Source organism: Thermobia domestica, chromosome 10 (assembly GCF_964235325.1).
Source record: "Thermobia domestica chromosome 10, izTheDome1.hap1.1, whole genome shotgun sequence".
Classification (NCBI taxonomy): domain Eukaryota; kingdom Metazoa; phylum Arthropoda; class Insecta; order Zygentoma; family Lepismatidae; genus Thermobia; species Thermobia domestica.
In genome coordinates this window covers 115,697,118-115,717,043 of record NC_137463.1, presented here as the reverse complement: position 1 = coordinate 115,717,043, position 19,926 = coordinate 115,697,118, and the positions used below count along the sequence as shown (strand labels likewise).

Here is a 19,926-nt window from a genome sequence, read left to right as displayed (position 1 = left end):
TTGTTCTTGTTCTGAAACCCTGAAAACGCAGCCCATTTGTCTAATTTGAGCTTAGCCTCGACTTATAAGAGTAAAGGAAAGGTAAACGTTGTATTATTGCGAATAGGAAGGAGAAACGTTTCTCAACAGTGAAAGGTAATTACGGTTGTATTTCGTTAAATACAATCGCAAGGATTAGCAAACTAAAACGAACATTATAATGAGAGAAATGTTTATATGAAATAATATTCTAAGCAAAGTCTATTTACAGTATACGAGAAACCACAAACAACTGAGGGATCTTATCATAAGATGAAGAATAAAAGTGGGTTTGTTATACTGGCCAGTTCTGTCTTGACGGGTTTGTTACTGTACTTTACATACGGCGATTCCGTTCGACTTCCTCACTAATGATAAATTTCGCTCGTCTTCACTAATTCAATCTTCCACAACACTATTCCCTCATATGTCTTTACTCACTGAAGAACACCACACAAATAAGAATCAGTTCTATTTGGGCTTACAGAAGAACACATGGATCTCTTGTACTGCCGCCTGGTGGCCACAGCTGCAATCGTGACTCAGCTGACCATCGTATTCGGAAGGCTCCGTTCGCGTACTTGCCAACCATATGATGAAATAGGAAATATTGATTGGTTTTGTGGAAAAAAGTCAGTTACAAGAGCAACCGAACTGTGAAAATAGAACACGAAATTAATCATTTATTTGAATTTAGAAAGGTAATGAATGGAAAGTTGAAAGGTGCAGAAACTGTGACCCCAAACGGATAAGGACCACTCTTTCAAAATGGAGAATCTTCGAAATAGTAAGATGATAGACGATTGGCTATGCTGAAAGGATCGCTGGATTTTATGACAAATTTTTAGTTCAGCTTTATATATCGTACAACGTAACGATTTAAAATATCTCCCTGCTGCACTCTATATTGATGCTCGTTGAAATGAGGAAAGAATACGATGAAACAACAAACCGAAAGTGAAGGCCAGAAATGAATAATTTGTTAACTAAATATTTTGCCAAACGATGTGTGGTCCTCGGTAGTATAGTGGTTAGTATCCCCGCCTGTCACGCGGGAGACCGGGGTTCGATTCCCCGTCGGGGAGAAAAGAAATTTTGTTGATTTATGAAACGAACCTATGTTCAGCAAATACTTGCTGACTAAAATCCACCATATGACTGAGAGCTACTAGATTTGCAGCAGTGACTGATAACTTTCCCACAGTTGGAATCTAATTTCGCACACCTCCACTCGTATTTCTGGAACGTAATGAAATTTACGCACTACGGTGTTTCAGATTTTGTTGAAAACAAACCAGAAAATCAAGTTGCATGCATCAAAATAATATAGCAATATCTCTTACAATTATCAGCAAAATTCACAAAGGAACAAACAAATCAGCTACAAGTTGAACACAATATTAAGGATGCTAATCACAATGTTAACTTTGTATATGGAATATTATGATCTATATTTACCTGGGTTAATAATTGAACTGGACTCTCATGAAATGCAAGAAGTAGCCTACACCTTGGACGACGGAAAAAAGAAAAAGAGCAATCCCATGTGGTCTAGTGGCTAGGATACCTGGCTTTCACCCAGGAGGCCCGGGTTCGATTCCCGGCATGGGAACCTTTTTATACTACACTTATTTCGTTCCCTACAAGAAAATATCGGACAACTTAATCTGCTTTCTACGACATGCCACACCAGCAGTAACTTGACGCAAAATAAACTGTAAAACACTTTGTATATAATTCACGTTGGTATTGAATTTTGAAACACCAACCTTTGCAAACAAAGGACCTACACTTAATATAAACAGTTAACCACAACCGATCCTTGACTATCATACAAGCTCAATATTTACTATGTAGGCCGTTTACTCAGAAGAAATGATTGCAAGAATTTTGCTTCGTTTAAGACAACCAAACTCTTGAAACATCACGCATTGACAAATACATGACATTAATTTTATCACATCACTTTCAAACAATTACATTTTCTAAATACTCATTGTTTCTCCCGCATAACCAATACGCCATCTTCATTTGAGCAATATGAAAGCTCAGAGATTCTATTTCATGGACATAATTGTTGCAATTCTATTCATGTTTTGAAGGACAAAACCAGTTAGATTGTTAAACATATATATTTCAATCAGGAGACAACATTATATTATTAGCGAGCTTTCTCCTTACTAGGCCTATGTGCCGTTAGCGTGGGAAAATGGGTTTGGTTCTCACTGGCTTGACCTGGAGGTTCATGTCACATATTGCTTTGCTAGTGAAACGATCGCTAAATTCAAACAACTTAAAATCTACCATACTATTCGAGAATGATTTTTTCTTAATAACTAAGACTTACTTTCTATATGATATTCACTTACCGTTAAGTGTTGTTGATTACGACACTTACATACATCCCTCAACTTATCGCTTTAAATATTTCTCTCAAAACTTGTTTCCAATTCTTCGTGATTAACTGATAAAATTTCGCTTACAAAACACTACGAACTTTTAATTTCCAGATCATAAAATGCGGTGATGAAAGGAAAGCTGCGAAACGGCATTGCCTTTTTCTCACCCTTCATGGAAAAAATATTTCCTCTTTGTCTCTATTTCTAATCTTTTTAGCGCTACACAACTTTATGACTTTAGTGCTCAAAACATTAATTACTATTAAAGTTGACTAATATTCTGTCACAACAATATTGTTGATTCACTTTCTTCAACTACTATTACGGTGTCTTTTCTTGCTTACTTTGTTCTTGTTCTGAAACCCTGAAAACGCAGCCCATTTGTCTAATTTGAGCTTAGCCTCGACTTATAAGAGTAAAGGAAAGGTAAACGTTGTATTATTGCGAATAGGAAGGAGAAACGTTTCTCAACAGTGAAAGGTAATTACGGTTGTATTTCGTTAAATACAATCGCAAGGATTAGCAAACTAAAACGAACATTATAATGAGAGAAATGTTTATATGAAATAATATTCTAAGCAAAGTCTATTTACAGTATACGAGAAACCACAAACAACTGAGGGATCTTATCATAAGATGAAGAATAAAAGTGGGTTTGTTATACTGGCCAGTTCTGTCTTGACGGGTTTGTTACTGTACTTTACATACGGCGATTCCGTTCGACTTCCTCACTAATGATAAATTTCGCTCGTCTTCACTAATTCAATCTTCCACAACACTATTCCCTCATATGTCTTTACTCACTGAAGAACACCACACAAATAAGAATCAGTTCTATTTGGGCTTACAGAAGAACACATGGATCTCTTGTACTGCCGCCTGGTGGCCACAGCTGATATCGTGACTCAGCTGACCATCGTATTCGGAAGGCTCCGTTCGCGTACTTGCCAACCATATGATGAAATAGGAAATATTGATTGGTTTTGTGGAAAAAAGTCAGTTACAAGAGCAACCGAACTGTGAAAATAGAACACGAAATTAATCATTTATTTGAATTTAGAAAGGTAATGAATGGAAAGTTGAAAGGTGCAGAAACTGTGACCCCAAACGGATAAGGACCACTCTTTCAAAATGGAGAATCTTCGAAATAGTAAGATGATAGACGATTGGCTATGCTGAAAGGATCGCTGGATTTTATGACAAATTTTTAGTTCAGTTTATATATCGTACAACGTAACGATTTAAAATATCTCCCTGCTGCACTCTATATTGATGCTCGTTGAAATGAGGAAAGAATACGATGAAACAACAAACCGAAAGTGAAGGCCAGAAATGAATAATTTGTTAACTAAATATTTTGCCGAACGATGTGTGGTCCTCGGTAGTATAGTGGTTAGTATCCCCGCCTGTCACGCGGGAGACCGGGGTTCGATTCCCCGCCGGGGAGAAAAGAAATTTTGTTGATTTATGAAACGAACCTATGTTCAGCAAATACTTGCTGACTAAAATCCACCATATGACTGAGAGCTACTAGATTTGCAGCAGTGACTGATAATTCCCCACAGTTGGAATCTAATTTCGCACACCTCCACTCGTATTTCTGGAACGTAATGAAATTTACGCACTACGGTGTTTCAGATTTTGTTGAAAACAAAACCAGAAAATCAAGTTGCGTGCATCAAAATAATATAGCAATATCTCTTACAATTATCAGCAAAATTCACAAAGGAACAAACAAATCAGCTACAAGTTGAACACAATATTAAGGATGCTAATCACAATGTTAACTTTGTATATGGAATATTATGATCTATATTTACCTGGGTTAATAATTGAACTGGACTCTCATGAAATGCAAGAAGTAGCCTACACCTTGGACGACGGAAAAAAGAAAAAGAGCAATCCCATGTGGTCTAGTGGCTAGGATACCTGGCTTTCACCCAGGAGGCCCGGGTTCGATTCCCGGCATGGGAACCTTTTTATACTACACTTATTTCATTCCCTACAAGAAAATATCGGACAACTTAATCTGCTTTCTACGACATGCCACACCAGCAGTAACTTGACGCAAAATAAACTGTAAAACACTTTGTATATAATTCACGTTGGTATTGAATTTTGAAACACCAACCTTTGCAAACAAAGGACCTACACTTAATATAAACAGTTAACCACAACCGATCCTTGACTATCATACAAGCTCAATATTTACTATGTAGGCCGTTTACTCAGAAGAAATGATTGCAAGAATTTTGCTTCGTTTAAGACAACCAAACTCTTGAAACATCACGCATTGACAAATACATGACATTAATTTTATCACATCACTTTCAAACAATTACATTTTCTAAATACTCATTGTTTCTCCCGCATAACCAATACGCCATCTTCATTTGAGCAATATGAAAGCTCAGAGATTCTATTTCATGGACATAATTGTTGCAATTCTATTCATGTTTTGAAGGACAAAACCAGTTAGATTGTTAAACATATATATTTCAATCAGGAGACAACATTATATTATTAGCGAGCTTTCTCCTTACTAGGCCTATGTGCCGTTAGCGTGGGAAAATGGGTTTGGTTCTCACTGGCTTGACCTGGAGGTTCATGTCACATATTGCTTTGCTAGTGAAACGATCGCTAAATTCAAACAACTTAAAATCTACCATACTATTCGAGAATGATTTTTTCTTAATAACTAAGACTTACTTTCTATATGATATTCACTTACCGTTAAGTGTTGTTGATTACGACACTTACATACATCCCTCAACTTATCGCTTTAAATATTTCTCTCAAAACTTGTTTCCAATTCTTCGTGATTAACTGATAAAATTTCGCTTACAAAACACTACGAACTTTTAATTTCCAGATCATAAAATGCGGTGATGAAAGGAAAGCTGCGAAACGGCATTGCCTTTTTCTCACCCTTCATGGAAAAAATATTTCCTCTTTGTCTCTATTTCTAATCTTTTTAGCGCTACACAACTTTATGACTTTAGTGCTCAAAACATTAATTACTATTAAAGTTGACTAATATTCTGTCACAACAATATTGTTGATTCACTTTCTTCAACTACTATTACGGTGTCTTTTCTTGCTTACTTTGTTCTTGTTCTGAAACCCTGAAAACGCAGCCCATTTGTCTAATTTGAGCTTAGCCTCGACTTATAAGAGTAAAGGAAAGGTAAACGTTGTATTATTGCGAATAGGAAGGAGAAACGTTTCTCAACAGTGAAAGGTAATTACGGTTGTATTTCGTTAAATACAATCGCAAGGATTAGCAAACTAAAACGAACATTATAATGAGAGAAATGTTTATATGAAATAATATTCTAAGCAAAGTCTATTTACAGTATACGAGAAACCACAAACAACTGAGGGATCTTATCATAAGATGAAGAATAAAAGTGGGTTTGTTATACTGGCCAGTTCTGTCTTGACGGGTTTGTTACTGTACTTTACATACGGCGATTCCGTTCGACTTCCTCACTAATGATAAATTTCGCTCGTCTTCACTAATTCAATCTTCCACAACACTATTCCCTCATATGTCTTTACTCACTGAAGAACACCACACAAATAAGAATCAGTTCTATTTGGGCTTACAGAAGAACACATGGATCTCTTGTACTGCCGCCTGGTGGCCACAGCTGATATCGTGACTCAGCTGACCATCGTATTCGGAAGGCTCCGTTCGCGTACTTGCCAACCATATGATGAAATAGGAAATATTGATTGGTTTTGTGGAAAAAAGTCAGTTACAAGAGCAACCGAACTGTGAAAATAGAACACGAAATTAATCATTTATTTGAATTTAGAAAGGTAATGAATGGAAAGTTGAAAGGTGCAGAAACTGTGACCCCAAACGGATAAGGACCACTCTTTCAAAATGGAGAATCTTCGAAATAGTAAGATGATAGACGATTGGCTATGCTGAAAGGATCGCTGGATTTTATGACAAATTTTTAGTTCAGTTTATATATCGTACAACGTAACGATTTAAAATATCTCCCTGCTGCACTCTATATTGATGCTCGTTGAAATGAGGAAAGAATACGATGAAACAACAAACCGAAAGTGAAGGCCAGAAATGAATAATTTGTTAACTAAATATTTTGCCGAACGATGTGTGGTCCTCGGTAGTATAGTGGTTAGTATCCCCGCCTGTCACGCGGGAGACCGGGGTTCGATTCCCCGCCGGGGAGAAAAGAAATTTTGTTGATTTATGAAACGAACCTATGTTCAGCAAATACTTGCTGACTAAAATCCACCATATGACTGAGAGCTACTAGATTTGCAGCAGTGACTGATAATTCCCCACAGTTGGAATCTAATTTCGCACACCTCCACTCGTATTTCTGGAACGTAATGAAATTTACGCACTACGGTGTTTCAGATTTTGTTGAAAACAAAACCAGAAAATCAAGTTGCGTGCATCAAAATAATATAGCAATATCTCTTACAATTATCAGCAAAATTCACAAAGGAACAAACAAATCAGCTACAAGTTGAACACAATATTAAGGATGCTAATCACAATGTTAACTTTGTATATGGAATATTATGATCTATATTTACCTGGGTTAATAATTGAACTGGACTCTCATGAAATGCAAGAAGTAGCCTACACCTTGGACGACGGAAAAAAGAAAAAGAGCAATCCCATGTGGTCTAGTGGCTAGGATACCTGGCTTTCACCCAGGAGGCCCGGGTTCGATTCCCGGCATGGGAACCTTTTTATACTACACTTATTTCATTCCCTACAAGAAAATATCGGACAACTTAATCTGCTTTCTACGACATGCCACACCAGCAGTAACTTGACGCAAAATAAACTGTAAAACACTTTGTATATAATTCACGTTGGTATTGAATTTTGAAACACCAACCTTTGCAAACAAAGGACCTACACTTAATATAAACAGTTAACCACAACCGATCCTTGACTATCATACAAGCTCAATATTTACTATGTAGGCCGTTTACTCAGAAGAAATGATTGCAAGAATTTTGCTTCGTTTAAGACAACCAAACTCTTGAAACATCACGCATTGACAAATACATGACATTAATTTTATCACATCACTTTCAAACAATTACATTTTCTAAATACTCATTGTTTCTCCCGCATAACCAATACGCCATCTTCATTTGAGCAATATGAAAGCTCAGAGATTCTATTTCATGGACATAATTGTTGCAATTCTATTCATGTTTTGAAGGACAAAACCAGTTAGATTGTTAAACATATATATTTCAATCAGGAGACAACATTATATTATTAGCGAGCTTTCTCCTTACTAGGCCTATGTGCCGTTAGCGTGGGAAAATGGGTTTGGTTCTCACTGGCTTGACCTGGAGGTTCATGTCACATATTGCTTTGCTAGTGAAACGATCGCTAAATTCAAACAACTTAAAATCTACCATACTATTCGAGAATGATTTTTTCTTAATAACTAAGACTTACTTTCTATATGATATTCACTTACCGTTAAGTGTTGTTGATTACGACACTTACATACATCCCTCAACTTATCGCTTTAAATATTTCTCTCAAAACTTGTTTCCAATTCTTCGTGATTAACTGATAAAATTTCGCTTACAAAACACTACGAACTTTTAATTTCCAGATCATAAAATGCGGTGATGAAAGGAAAGCTGCGAAACGGCATTGCCTTTTTCTCACCCTTCATGGAAAAAATATTTCCTCTTTGTCTCTATTTCTAATCTTTTTAGCGCTACACAACTTTATGACTTTAGTGCTCAAAACATTAATTACTATTAAAGTTGACTAATATTCTGTCACAACAATATTGTTGATTCACTTTCTTCAACTACTATTACGGTGTCTTTTCTTGCTTACTTTGTTCTTGTTCTGAAACCCTGAAAACGCAGCCCATTTGTCTAATTTGAGCTTAGCCTCGACTTATAAGAGTAAAGGAAAGGTAAACGTTGTATTATTGCGAATAGGAAGGAGAAACGTTTCTCAACAGTGAAAGGTAATTACGGTTGTATTTCGTTAAATACAATCGCAAGGATTAGCAAACTAAAACGAACATTATAATGAGAGAAATGTTTATATGAAATAATATTCTAAGCAAAGTCTATTTACAGTATACGAGAAACCACAAACAACTGAGGGATCTTATCATAAGATGAAGAATAAAAGTGGGTTTGTTATACTGGCCAGTTCTGTCTTGACGGGTTTGTTACTGTACTTTACATACGGCGATTCCGTTCGACTTCCTCACTAATGATAAATTTCGCTCGTCTTCACTAATTCAATCTTCCACAACACTATTCCCTCATATGTCTTTACTCACTGAAGAACACCACACAAATAAGAATCAGTTCTATTTGGGCTTACAGAAGAACACATGGATCTCTTGTACTGCCGCCTGGTGGCCACAGCTGATATCGTGACTCAGCTGACCATCGTATTCGGAAGGCTCCGTTCGCGTACTTGCCAACCATATGATGAAATAGGAAATATTGATTGGTTTTGTGGAAAAAAGTCAGTTACAAGAGCAACCGAACTGTGAAAATAGAACACGAAATTAATCATTTATTTGAATTTAGAAAGGTAATGAATGGAAAGTTGAAAGGTGCAGAAACTGTGACCCCAAACGGATAAGGACCACTCTTTCAAAATGGAGAATCTTCGAAATAGTAAGATGATAGACGATTGGCTATGCTGAAAGGATCGCTGGATTTTATGACAAATTTTTAGTTCAGTTTATATATCGTACAACGTAACGATTTAAAATATCTCCCTGCTGCACTCTATATTGATGCTCGTTGAAATGAGGAAAGAATACGATGAAACAACAAACCGAAAGTGAAGGCCAGAAATGAATAATTTGTTAACTAAATATTTTGCCGAACGATGTGTGGTCCTCGGTAGTATAGTGGTTAGTATCCCCGCCTGTCACGCGGGAGACCGGGGTTCGATTCCCCGCCGGGGAGAAAAGAAATTTTGTTGATTTATGAAACGAACCTATGTTCAGCAAATACTTGCTGACTAAAATCCACCATATGACTGAGAGCTACTAGATTTGCAGCAGTGACTGATAATTCCCCACAGTTGGAATCTAATTTCGCACACCTCCACTCGTATTTCTGGAACGTAATGAAATTTACGCACTACGGTGTTTCAGATTTTGTTGAAAACAAAACCAGAAAATCAAGTTGCGTGCATCAAAATAATATAGCAATATCTCTTACAATTATCAGCAAAATTCACAAAGGAACAAACAAATCAGCTACAAGTTGAACACAATATTAAGGATGCTAATCACAATGTTAACTTTGTATATGGAATATTATGATCTATATTTACCTGGGTTAATAATTGAACTGGACTCTCATGAAATGCAAGAAGTAGCCTACACCTTGGACGACGGAAAAAAGAAAAAGAGCAATCCCATGTGGTCTAGTGGCTAGGATACCTGGCTTTCACCCAGGAGGCCCGGGTTCGATTCCCGGCATGGGAACCTTTTTATACTACACTTATTTCATTCCCTACAAGAAAATATCGGACAACTTAATCTGCTTTCTACGACATGCCACACCAGCAGTAACTTGACGCAAAATAAACTGTAAAACACTTTGTATATAATTCACGTTGGTATTGAATTTTGAAACACCAACCTTTGCAAACAAAGGACCTACACTTAATATAAACAGTTAACCACAACCGATCCTTGACTATCATACAAGCTCAATATTTACTATGTAGGCCGTTTACTCAGAAGAAATGATTGCAAGAATTTTGCTTCGTTTAAGACAACCAAACTCTTGAAACATCACGCATTGACAAATACATGACATTAATTTTATCACATCACTTTCAAACAATTACATTTTCTAAATACTCATTGTTTCTCCCGCATAACCAATACGCCATCTTCATTTGAGCAATATGAAAGCTCAGAGATTCTATTTCATGGACATAATTGTTGCAATTCTATTCATGTTTTGAAGGACAAAACCAGTTAGATTGTTAAACATATATATTTCAATCAGGAGACAACATTATATTATTAGCGAGCTTTCTCCTTACTAGGCCTATGTGCCGTTAGCGTGGGAAAATGGGTTTGGTTCTCACTGGCTTGACCTGGAGGTTCATGTCACATATTGCTTTGCTAGTGAAACGATCGCTAAATTCAAACAACTTAAAATCTACCATACTATTCGAGAATGATTTTTTCTTAATAACTAAGACTTACTTTCTATATGATATTCACTTACCGTTAAGTGTTGTTGATTACGACACTTACATACATCCCTCAACTTATCGCTTTAAATATTTCTCTCAAAACTTGTTTCCAATTCTTCGTGATTAACTGATAAAATTTCGCTTACAAAACACTACGAACTTTTAATTTCCAGATCATAAAATGCGGTGATGAAAGGAAAGCTGCGAAACGGCATTGCCTTTTTCTCACCCTTCATGGAAAAAATATTTCCTCTTTGTCTCTATTTCTAATCTTTTTAGCGCTACACAACTTTATGACTTTAGTGCTCAAAACATTAATTACTATTAAAGTTGACTAATATTCTGTCACAACAATATTGTTGATTCACTTTCTTCAACTACTATTACGGTGTCTTTTCTTGCTTACTTTGTTCTTGTTCTGAAACCCTGAAAACGCAGCCCATTTGTCTAATTTGAGCTTAGCCTCGACTTATAAGAGTAAAGGAAAGGTAAACGTTGTATTATTGCGAATAGGAAGGAGAAACGTTTCTCAACAGTGAAAGGTAATTACGGTTGTATTTCGTTAAATACAATCGCAAGGATTAGCAAACTAAAACGAACATTATAATGAGAGAAATGTTTATATGAAATAATATTCTAAGCAAAGTCTATTTACAGTATACGAGAAACCACAAACAACTGAGGGATCTTATCATAAGATGAAGAATAAAAGTGGGTTTGTTATACTGGCCAGTTCTGTCTTGACGGGTTTGTTACTGTACTTTACATACGGCGATTCCGTTCGACTTCCTCACTAATGATAAATTTCGCTCGTCTTCACTAATTCAATCTTCCACAACACTATTCCCTCATATGTCTTTACTCACTGAAGAACACCACACAAATAAGAATCAGTTCTATTTGGGCTTACAGAAGAACACATGGATCTCTTGTACTGCCGCCTGGTGGCCACAGCTGATATCGTGACTCAGCTGACCATCGTATTCGGAAGGCTCCGTTCGCGTACTTGCCAACCATATGATGAAATAGGAAATATTGATTGGTTTTGTGGAAAAAAGTCAGTTACAAGAGCAACCGAACTGTGAAAATAGAACACGAAATTAATCATTTATTTGAATTTAGAAAGGTAATGAATGGAAAGTTGAAAGGTGCAGAAACTGTGACCCCAAACGGATAAGGACCACTCTTTCAAAATGGAGAATCTTCGAAATAGTAAGATGATAGACGATTGGCTATGCTGAAAGGATCGCTGGATTTTATGACAAATTTTTAGTTCAGTTTATATATCGTACAACGTAACGATTTAAAATATCTCCCTGCTGCACTCTATATTGATGCTCGTTGAAATGAGGAAAGAATACGATGAAACAACAAACCGAAAGTGAAGGCCAGAAATGAATAATTTGTTAACTAAATATTTTGCCGAACGATGTGTGGTCCTCGGTAGTATAGTGGTTAGTATCCCCGCCTGTCACGCGGGAGACCGGGGTTCGATTCCCCGCCGGGGAGAAAAGAAATTTTGTTGATTTATGAAACGAACCTATGTTCAGCAAATACTTGCTGACTAAAATCCACCATATGACTGAGAGCTACTAGATTTGCAGCAGTGACTGATAATTCCCCACAGTTGGAATCTAATTTCGCACACCTCCACTCGTATTTCTGGAACGTAATGAAATTTACGCACTACGGTGTTTCAGATTTTGTTGAAAACAAAACCAGAAAATCAAGTTGCGTGCATCAAAATAATATAGCAATATCTCTTACAATTATCAGCAAAATTCACAAAGGAACAAACAAATCAGCTACAAGTTGAACACAATATTAAGGATGCTAATCACAATGTTAACTTTGTATATGGAATATTATGATCTATATTTACCTGGGTTAATAATTGAACTGGACTCTCATGAAATGCAAGAAGTAGCCTACACCTTGGACGACGGAAAAAAGAAAAAGAGCAATCCCATGTGGTCTAGTGGCTAGGATACCTGGCTTTCACCCAGGAGGCCCGGGTTCGATTCCCGGCATGGGAACCTTTTTATACTACACTTATTTCATTCCCTACAAGAAAATATCGGACAACTTAATCTGCTTTCTACGACATGCCACACCAGCAGTAACTTGACGCAAAATAAACTGTAAAACACTTTGTATATAATTCACGTTGGTATTGAATTTTGAAACACCAACCTTTGCAAACAAAGGACCTACACTTAATATAAACAGTTAACCACAACCGATCCTTGACTATCATACAAGCTCAATATTTACTATGTAGGCCGTTTACTCAGAAGAAATGATTGCAAGAATTTTGCTTCGTTTAAGACAACCAAACTCTTGAAACATCACGCATTGACAAATACATGACATTAATTTTATCACATCACTTTCAAACAATTACATTTTCTAAATACTCATTGTTTCTCCCGCATAACCAATACGCCATCTTCATTTGAGCAATATGAAAGCTCAGAGATTCTATTTCATGGACATAATTGTTGCAATTCTATTCATGTTTTGAAGGACAAAACCAGTTAGATTGTTAAACATATATATTTCAATCAGGAGACAACATTATATTATTAGCGAGCTTTCTCCTTACTAGGCCTATGTGCCGTTAGCGTGGGAAAATGGGTTTGGTTCTCACTGGCTTGACCTGGAGGTTCATGTCACATATTGCTTTGCTAGTGAAACGATCGCTAAATTCAAACAACTTAAAATCTACCATACTATTCGAGAATGATTTTTTCTTAATAACTAAGACTTACTTTCTATATGATATTCACTTACCGTTAAGTGTTGTTGATTACGACACTTACATACATCCCTCAACTTATCGCTTTAAATATTTCTCTCAAAACTTGTTTCCAATTCTTCGTGATTAACTGATAAAATTTCGCTTACAAAACACTACGAACTTTTAATTTCCAGATCATAAAATGCGGTGATGAAAGGAAAGCTGCGAAACGGCATTGCCTTTTTCTCACCCTTCATGGAAAAAATATTTCCTCTTTGTCTCTATTTCTAATCTTTTTAGCGCTACACAACTTTATGACTTTAGTGCTCAAAACATTAATTACTATTAAAGTTGACTAATATTCTGTCACAACAATATTGTTGATTCACTTTCTTCAACTACTATTACGGTGTCTTTTCTTGCTTACTTTGTTCTTGTTCTGAAACCCTGAAAACGCAGCCCATTTGTCTAATTTGAGCTTAGCCTCGACTTATAAGAGTAAAGGAAAGGTAAACGTTGTATTATTGCGAATAGGAAGGAGAAACGTTTCTCAACAGTGAAAGGTAATTACGGTTGTATTTCGTTAAATACAATCGCAAGGATTAGCAAACTAAAACGAACATTATAATGAGAGAAATGTTTATATGAAATAATATTCTAAGCAAAGTCTATTTACAGTATACGAGAAACCACAAACAACTGAGGGATCTTATCATAAGATGAAGAATAAAAGTGGGTTTGTTATACTGGCCAGTTCTGTCTTGACGGGTTTGTTACTGTACTTTACATACGGCGATTCCGTTCGACTTCCTCACTAATGATAAATTTCGCTCGTCTTCACTAATTCAATCTTCCACAACACTATTCCCTCATATGTCTTTACTCACTGAAGAACACCACACAAATAAGAATCAGTTCTATTTGGGCTTACAGAAGAACACATGGATCTCTTGTACTGCCGCCTGGTGGCCACAGCTGATATCGTGACTCAGCTGACCATCGTATTCGGAAGGCTCCGTTCGCGTACTTGCCAACCATATGATGAAATAGGAAATATTGATTGGTTTTGTGGAAAAAAGTCAGTTACAAGAGCAACCGAACTGTGAAAATAGAACACGAAATTAATCATTTATTTGAATTTAGAAAGGTAATGAATGGAAAGTTGAAAGGTGCAGAAACTGTGACCCCAAACGGATAAGGACCACTCTTTCAAAATGGAGAATCTACGAAATAGTAAGATGATAGACGATTGGCTATGCTGAAAGGATCGCTGGATTTTATGACAAATTTTTAGTTCAGCTTTATATATCGTACAACGTAACGATTTAAAATATCTCCCTGCTGCACTCTATATTGATGCTCGTTGAAATGAGGAAAGAATACGATGAAACAACAAACCGAAAGTGAAGGCCAGAAATGAATAATTTGTTAACTAAATATTTTGCCAAACGATGTGTGGTCCTCGGTAGTATAGTGGTTAGTATCCCCGCCTGTCACGCGGGAGACCGGGGTTCGATTCCCCGTCGGGGAGAATAGAAATTTTGTTGATTTATGAAACGAACCTATGTTCAGCAAATACTTGCTGACTAAAATCCACCATATGACTGAGAGCTACTAGATTTGCAGCAGTGACTGATAATTCCCCACAGTTGGAATCTAATTTCGCACACCTCCACTCGTATTTCTGGAACGTAATGAAATTTACGCACTACGGTGTTTCAGATTTTGTTGAAAACAAACCAGAAAATCAAGTTGCATGCATCAAAATAATATAGCAATATCTCTTACAATTATCAGCAAAATTCACAAAGGAACAAACAAATCAGCTACAAGTTGAACACAATATTAAGGATGCTAATCACAATGTTAACTTTGTATATGGAATATTATGATCTATATTTACCTGGGTTAATAATTGAACTGGACTCTCATGAAATGCAAGAAGTAGCCTACACCTTGGACGACGGAAAAAAGAAAAAGAGCAATCCCATGTGGTCTAGTGGCTAGGATACCTGGCTTTCACCCAGGAGGCCGGGGTTCGATTCCCGGCATGGGAACCTTTTTATACTACACTTATTTCGTTCCCTACAAGAAAATATCGTACAACTTAATCTGCTTTCTACGACATGCCACACCAGCAGTAACTTGACGCAAAATAAACTGTAAAACACTTTGTATATAATTCACGTTGGTATTGAATTTTGAAACACCAACCTTTGCAAACAAAGGACCTACACTTAATATAAACAGTTAACCACAACCGATCCTTGACTATCATACAAGCTCAATATTTACTATGTAGGCCGTTTACTCAGAAGAAATGATTGCAAGAATTTTGCTTCGTTTAAGACAACCAAACTCTTGAAACATCACGCATTGACAAATACATGACATTAATTTTATCACATCACTTTCAAACAATTACATTTTCTAAATACTCATTGTTTCTCCCGCATAACCAATACGCCATCTTCATTTGAGCAATATGAAAGCTCAGAGATTCTATTTCATGGACATAATTGTTGCAATTCTATTCATGTTTTGAAGGACAAAACCAGTTAGATTGTTAAACATATATATTTCAATCAGGAGACAACATTATATTATTAGCGAGCTTTCTCCTTACTAGGCCTATGTGCCGTTAGCGTGGGAAAATGGGTTTGGTTCTCACTGGCTTGACCTGGAGGTTCATGTCACATATTGCTTTGCTAGTGAAACGATCGCTAAATTCAAACAACTTAAAATCTACCATACTATTCGAGAATGATTTTTTCTTAATAACTAAGACTTACTTTCTATATGATATTCACTTACCGTTAAGTGTTGTTGATTACGACACTTACATACATCCCTCAACTTATCGCTTTAAATATTTCTCTCAAAACTTGTTTCCAATTCTTCGTGATTAACTGATAAAATTTCGCTTACAAAACACTACGAACTTTTAATTTCCAGATCATAAAATGCGGTGATGAAAGGAAAGCTGCGAAACGGCATTGCCTTTTTCTCACCCTTCATGGAAAAAATATTTCCTCTTTGTCTCTATTTCTAATCTTTTTAGCGCTACACAACTTTATGACTTTAGTGCTCAAAACATTAATTACTATTAAAGTTGACTAATATTCTGTCACAACAATATTGTTGATTCACTTTCTTCAACTACTATTACGGTGTCTTTTCTTGCTTACTTTGTTCTTGTTCTGAAACCCTGAAAACGCAGCCCATTTGTCTAATTTGAGCTTAGCCTCGACTTATAAGAGTAAAGGAAAGGTAAACGTTGTATTATTGCGAATAGGAAGGAGAAACGTTTCTCAACAGTGAAAGGTAATTACGGTTGTATTTCGTTAAATACAATCGCAAGGATTAGCAAACTAAAACGAACATTATAATGAGAGAAATGTTTATATGAAATAATATTCTAAGCAAAGTCTATTTACAGTATACGAGAAACCACAAACAACTGAGGGATCTTATCATAAGATGAAGAATAAAAGTGGGTTTGTTATACTGGCCAGTTCTGTCTTGACGGGTTTGTTACTGTACTTTACATACGGCGATTCCGTTCGACTTCCTCACTAATGATAAATTTCGCTCGTCTTCACTAATTCAATCTTCCACAACACTATTCCCTCATATGTCTTTACTCACTGAAGAACACCACACAAATAAGAATCAGTTCTATTTGGGCTTACAGAAGAACACATGGATCTCTTGTACTGCCGCCTGGTGGCCACAGCTGATATCGTGACTCAGCTGACCATCGTATTCGGAAGGCTCCGTTCGCGTACTTGCCAACCATATGATGAAATAGGAAATATTGATTGGTTTTGTGGAAAAAAGTCAGTTACAAGAGCAACCGAACTGTGAAAATAGAACACGAAATTAATCATTTATTTGAATTTAGAAAGGTAATGAATGGAAAGTTGAAAGGTGCAGAAACTGTGACCCCAAACGGATAAGGACCACTCTTTCAAAATGGAGAATCTTCGAAATAGTAAGATGATAGACGATTGGCTATGCTGAAAGGATCGCTGGATTTTATGACAAATTTTTAGTTCAGCTTTATATATCGTACAACGTAACGATTTAAAATATCTCCCTGCTGCACTCTATATTGATGCTCGTTGAAATGAGGAAAGAATACGATGAAACAACAAACCGAAAGTGAAGGCCAGAAATGAATAATTTGTTAACTAAATATTTTGCCAAACGATGTGTGGTCCTCGGTAGTATAGTGGTTAGTATCCCCGCCTGTCACGCGGGAGACCGGGGTTCGATTCCCCGTCGGGGAGAAAAGAAATTTTGTTGATTTATGAAACGAACCTATGTTCAGCAAATACTTGCTGACTAAAATCCACCATATGACTGAGAGCTACTAGATTTGCAGCAGTGACTGATAACTTTCCCACAGTTGGAATCTAATTTCGCACACCTCCACTCGTATTTCTGGAACGTAATGAAATTTACGCACTACGGTGTTTCAGATTTTGTTGAAAACAAACCAGAAAATCAAGTTGCATGCATCAAAATAATATAGCAATATCTCTTACAATTATCAGCAAAATTCACAAAGGAACAAACAAATCAGCTACAAGTTGAACACAATATTAAGGATGCTAATCACAATGTTAACTTTGTATATGGAATATTATGATCTATATTTACCTGGGTTAATAATTGAACTGGACTCTCATGAAATGCAAGAAGTAGCCTACACCTTGGACGACGGAAAAAAGAAAAAGAGCAATCCCATGTGGTCTAGTGGCTAGGATACCTGGCTTTCACCCAGGAGGCCCGGGTTCGATTCCCGGCATGGGAACCTTTTTATACTACACTTATTTCGTTCCCTACAAGAAAATATCGGACAACTTAATCTGCTTTCTACGACATGCCACACCAGCAGTAACTTGACGCAAAATAAACTGTAAAACACTTTGTATATAATTCACGTTGGTATTGAATTTTGAAACACCAACCTTTGCAAACAAAGGACCTACACTTAATATAAACAGTTAACCACAACCGATCCTTGACTATCATACAAGCTCAATATTTACTATGTAGGCCGTTTACTCAGAAGAAATGATTGCAAGAATTTTGCTTCGTTTAAGACAACCAAACTCTTGAAACATCACGCATTGACAAATACATGACATTAATTTTATCACATCACTTTCAAACAATTACATTTTCTAAATACTCATTGTTTCTCCCGCATAACCAATACGCCATCTTCATTTGAGCAATATGAAAGCTCAGAGATTCTATTTCATGGACATAATTGTTGCAATTCTATTCATGTTTTGAAGGACAAAACCAGTTAGATTGTTAAACATATATATTTCAATCAGGAGACAACATTATATTATTAGCGAGCTTTCTCCTTACTAGGCCTATGTGCCGTTAGCGTGGGAAAATGGGTTTGGTTCTCACTGGCTTGACCTGGAGGTTCATGTCACATATTGCTTTGCTAGTGAAACGATCGCTAAATTCAAACAACTTAAAATCTACCATACTATTCGAGAATGATTTTTTCTTAATAACTAAGACTTACTTTCTATATGATATTCACTTACCGTTAAGTGTTGTTGATTACGACACTTACATACATCCCTCAACTTATCGCTTTAAATATTTCTCTCAAAACTTGTTTCCAATTCTTCGTGATTAACTGATAAAATTTCGCTTACAAAACACTACGAACTTTTAATTTCCAGATCATAAAATGCGGTGATGAAAGGAAAGCTGCGAAACGGCATTGCCTTTTTCTCACCCTTCATGGAAAAAATATTTCCTCTTTGTCTCTATTTCTAATCTTTTTAGCGCTACACAACTTTATGACTTTAGTGCTCAAAACATTAATTACTATTAAAGTTGACTAATATTCTGTCACAACAATATTGTTGATTCACTTTCTTCAACTACTATTACGGTGTCTTTTCTTGCTTACTTTGTTCTTGTTCTGAAACCCTGAAAACGCAGCCCATTTGTCTAATTTGAGCTTAGCCTCGACTTATAAGAGTAAAGGAAAGGTAAACGTTGTATTATTGCGAATAGGAAGGAGAAACGTTTCTCAACAGTGAAAGGTAATTACGGTTGTATTTCGTTAAATACAATCGCAAGGATTAGCAAACTAAAACGAACATTATAATGAGAGAAATGTTTATATGAAATAATATTCTAAGCAAAGTCTATTTACAGTATACGAGAAACCACAAACAACTGAGGGATCTTATCATAAGATGAAGAATAAAAGTGGGTTTGTTATACTGGCCAGTTCTGTCTTGACGGGTTTGTTACTGTACTTTACATACGGCGATTCCGTTCGACTTCCTCACTAATGATAAATTTCGCTCGTCTTCACTAATTCAATCTTCCACAACACTATTCCCTCATATGTCTTTACTCACTGAAGAACACCACACAAATAAGAATCAGTTCTATTTGGGCTTACAGAAGAACACATGGATCTCTTGTACTGCCGCCTGGTGGCCACAGCTGATATCGTGACTCAGCTGACCATCGTATTCGGAAGGCTCCGTTCGCGT

At 36.4% G+C, this 19,926-nt stretch overlaps 14 non-coding genes across 14 annotated transcripts; all 14 read left to right on the top strand.

Annotated features, from left to right (window-relative positions):
* Positions 1-1,031: 1,031 nt before the first annotated feature.
* On the top strand, positions 1,032-1,103 carry TRNAD-GUC (transfer RNA aspartic acid (anticodon GUC)). Its single transcript has one exon. It is a non-coding gene; the product is annotated as a tRNA-Asp (tRNA).
* Positions 1,104-1,558: 455 nt separating this feature from the next.
* Positions 1,559-1,630, top strand: TRNAE-UUC (transfer RNA glutamic acid (anticodon UUC)). Its single transcript has one exon. It is a non-coding gene; the product is annotated as a tRNA-Glu (tRNA).
* A 2,162-nt stretch (positions 1,631-3,792) lies between these two features.
* Positions 3,793-3,864, top strand: TRNAD-GUC (transfer RNA aspartic acid (anticodon GUC)). Its single transcript has one exon. It is a non-coding gene; the product is annotated as a tRNA-Asp (tRNA).
* A 455-nt stretch (positions 3,865-4,319) lies between these two features.
* Positions 4,320-4,391, top strand: TRNAE-UUC (transfer RNA glutamic acid (anticodon UUC)). The gene has a single exon. It is a non-coding gene; the product is annotated as a tRNA-Glu (tRNA).
* A 2,162-nt stretch (positions 4,392-6,553) lies between these two features.
* On the top strand, positions 6,554-6,625 carry TRNAD-GUC (transfer RNA aspartic acid (anticodon GUC)). The gene has a single exon. It is a non-coding gene; the product is annotated as a tRNA-Asp (tRNA).
* Positions 6,626-7,080: 455 nt separating this feature from the next.
* Positions 7,081-7,152, top strand: TRNAE-UUC (transfer RNA glutamic acid (anticodon UUC)). The gene has a single exon. It is a non-coding gene; the product is annotated as a tRNA-Glu (tRNA).
* A 2,162-nt stretch (positions 7,153-9,314) lies between these two features.
* TRNAD-GUC (transfer RNA aspartic acid (anticodon GUC)) lies at positions 9,315-9,386 on the top strand. The gene has a single exon. It is a non-coding gene; the product is annotated as a tRNA-Asp (tRNA).
* A 455-nt stretch (positions 9,387-9,841) lies between these two features.
* On the top strand, positions 9,842-9,913 carry TRNAE-UUC (transfer RNA glutamic acid (anticodon UUC)). Its single transcript has one exon. It is a non-coding gene; the product is annotated as a tRNA-Glu (tRNA).
* A 2,162-nt stretch (positions 9,914-12,075) lies between these two features.
* On the top strand, positions 12,076-12,147 carry TRNAD-GUC (transfer RNA aspartic acid (anticodon GUC)). The gene has a single exon. It is a non-coding gene; the product is annotated as a tRNA-Asp (tRNA).
* Positions 12,148-12,602: 455 nt separating this feature from the next.
* On the top strand, positions 12,603-12,674 carry TRNAE-UUC (transfer RNA glutamic acid (anticodon UUC)). Its single transcript has one exon. It is a non-coding gene; the product is annotated as a tRNA-Glu (tRNA).
* A 2,163-nt stretch (positions 12,675-14,837) lies between these two features.
* Positions 14,838-14,909, top strand: TRNAD-GUC (transfer RNA aspartic acid (anticodon GUC)). The gene has a single exon. It is a non-coding gene; the product is annotated as a tRNA-Asp (tRNA).
* Positions 14,910-15,363: 454 nt separating this feature from the next.
* On the top strand, positions 15,364-15,435 carry TRNAE-UUC (transfer RNA glutamic acid (anticodon UUC)). Its single transcript has one exon. It is a non-coding gene; the product is annotated as a tRNA-Glu (tRNA).
* Positions 15,436-17,598: 2,163 nt separating this feature from the next.
* Positions 17,599-17,670, top strand: TRNAD-GUC (transfer RNA aspartic acid (anticodon GUC)). Its single transcript has one exon. It is a non-coding gene; the product is annotated as a tRNA-Asp (tRNA).
* A 455-nt stretch (positions 17,671-18,125) lies between these two features.
* TRNAE-UUC (transfer RNA glutamic acid (anticodon UUC)) lies at positions 18,126-18,197 on the top strand. The gene has a single exon. It is a non-coding gene; the product is annotated as a tRNA-Glu (tRNA).
* The last annotated feature ends 1,729 nt before the right edge of the window (positions 18,198-19,926 follow it).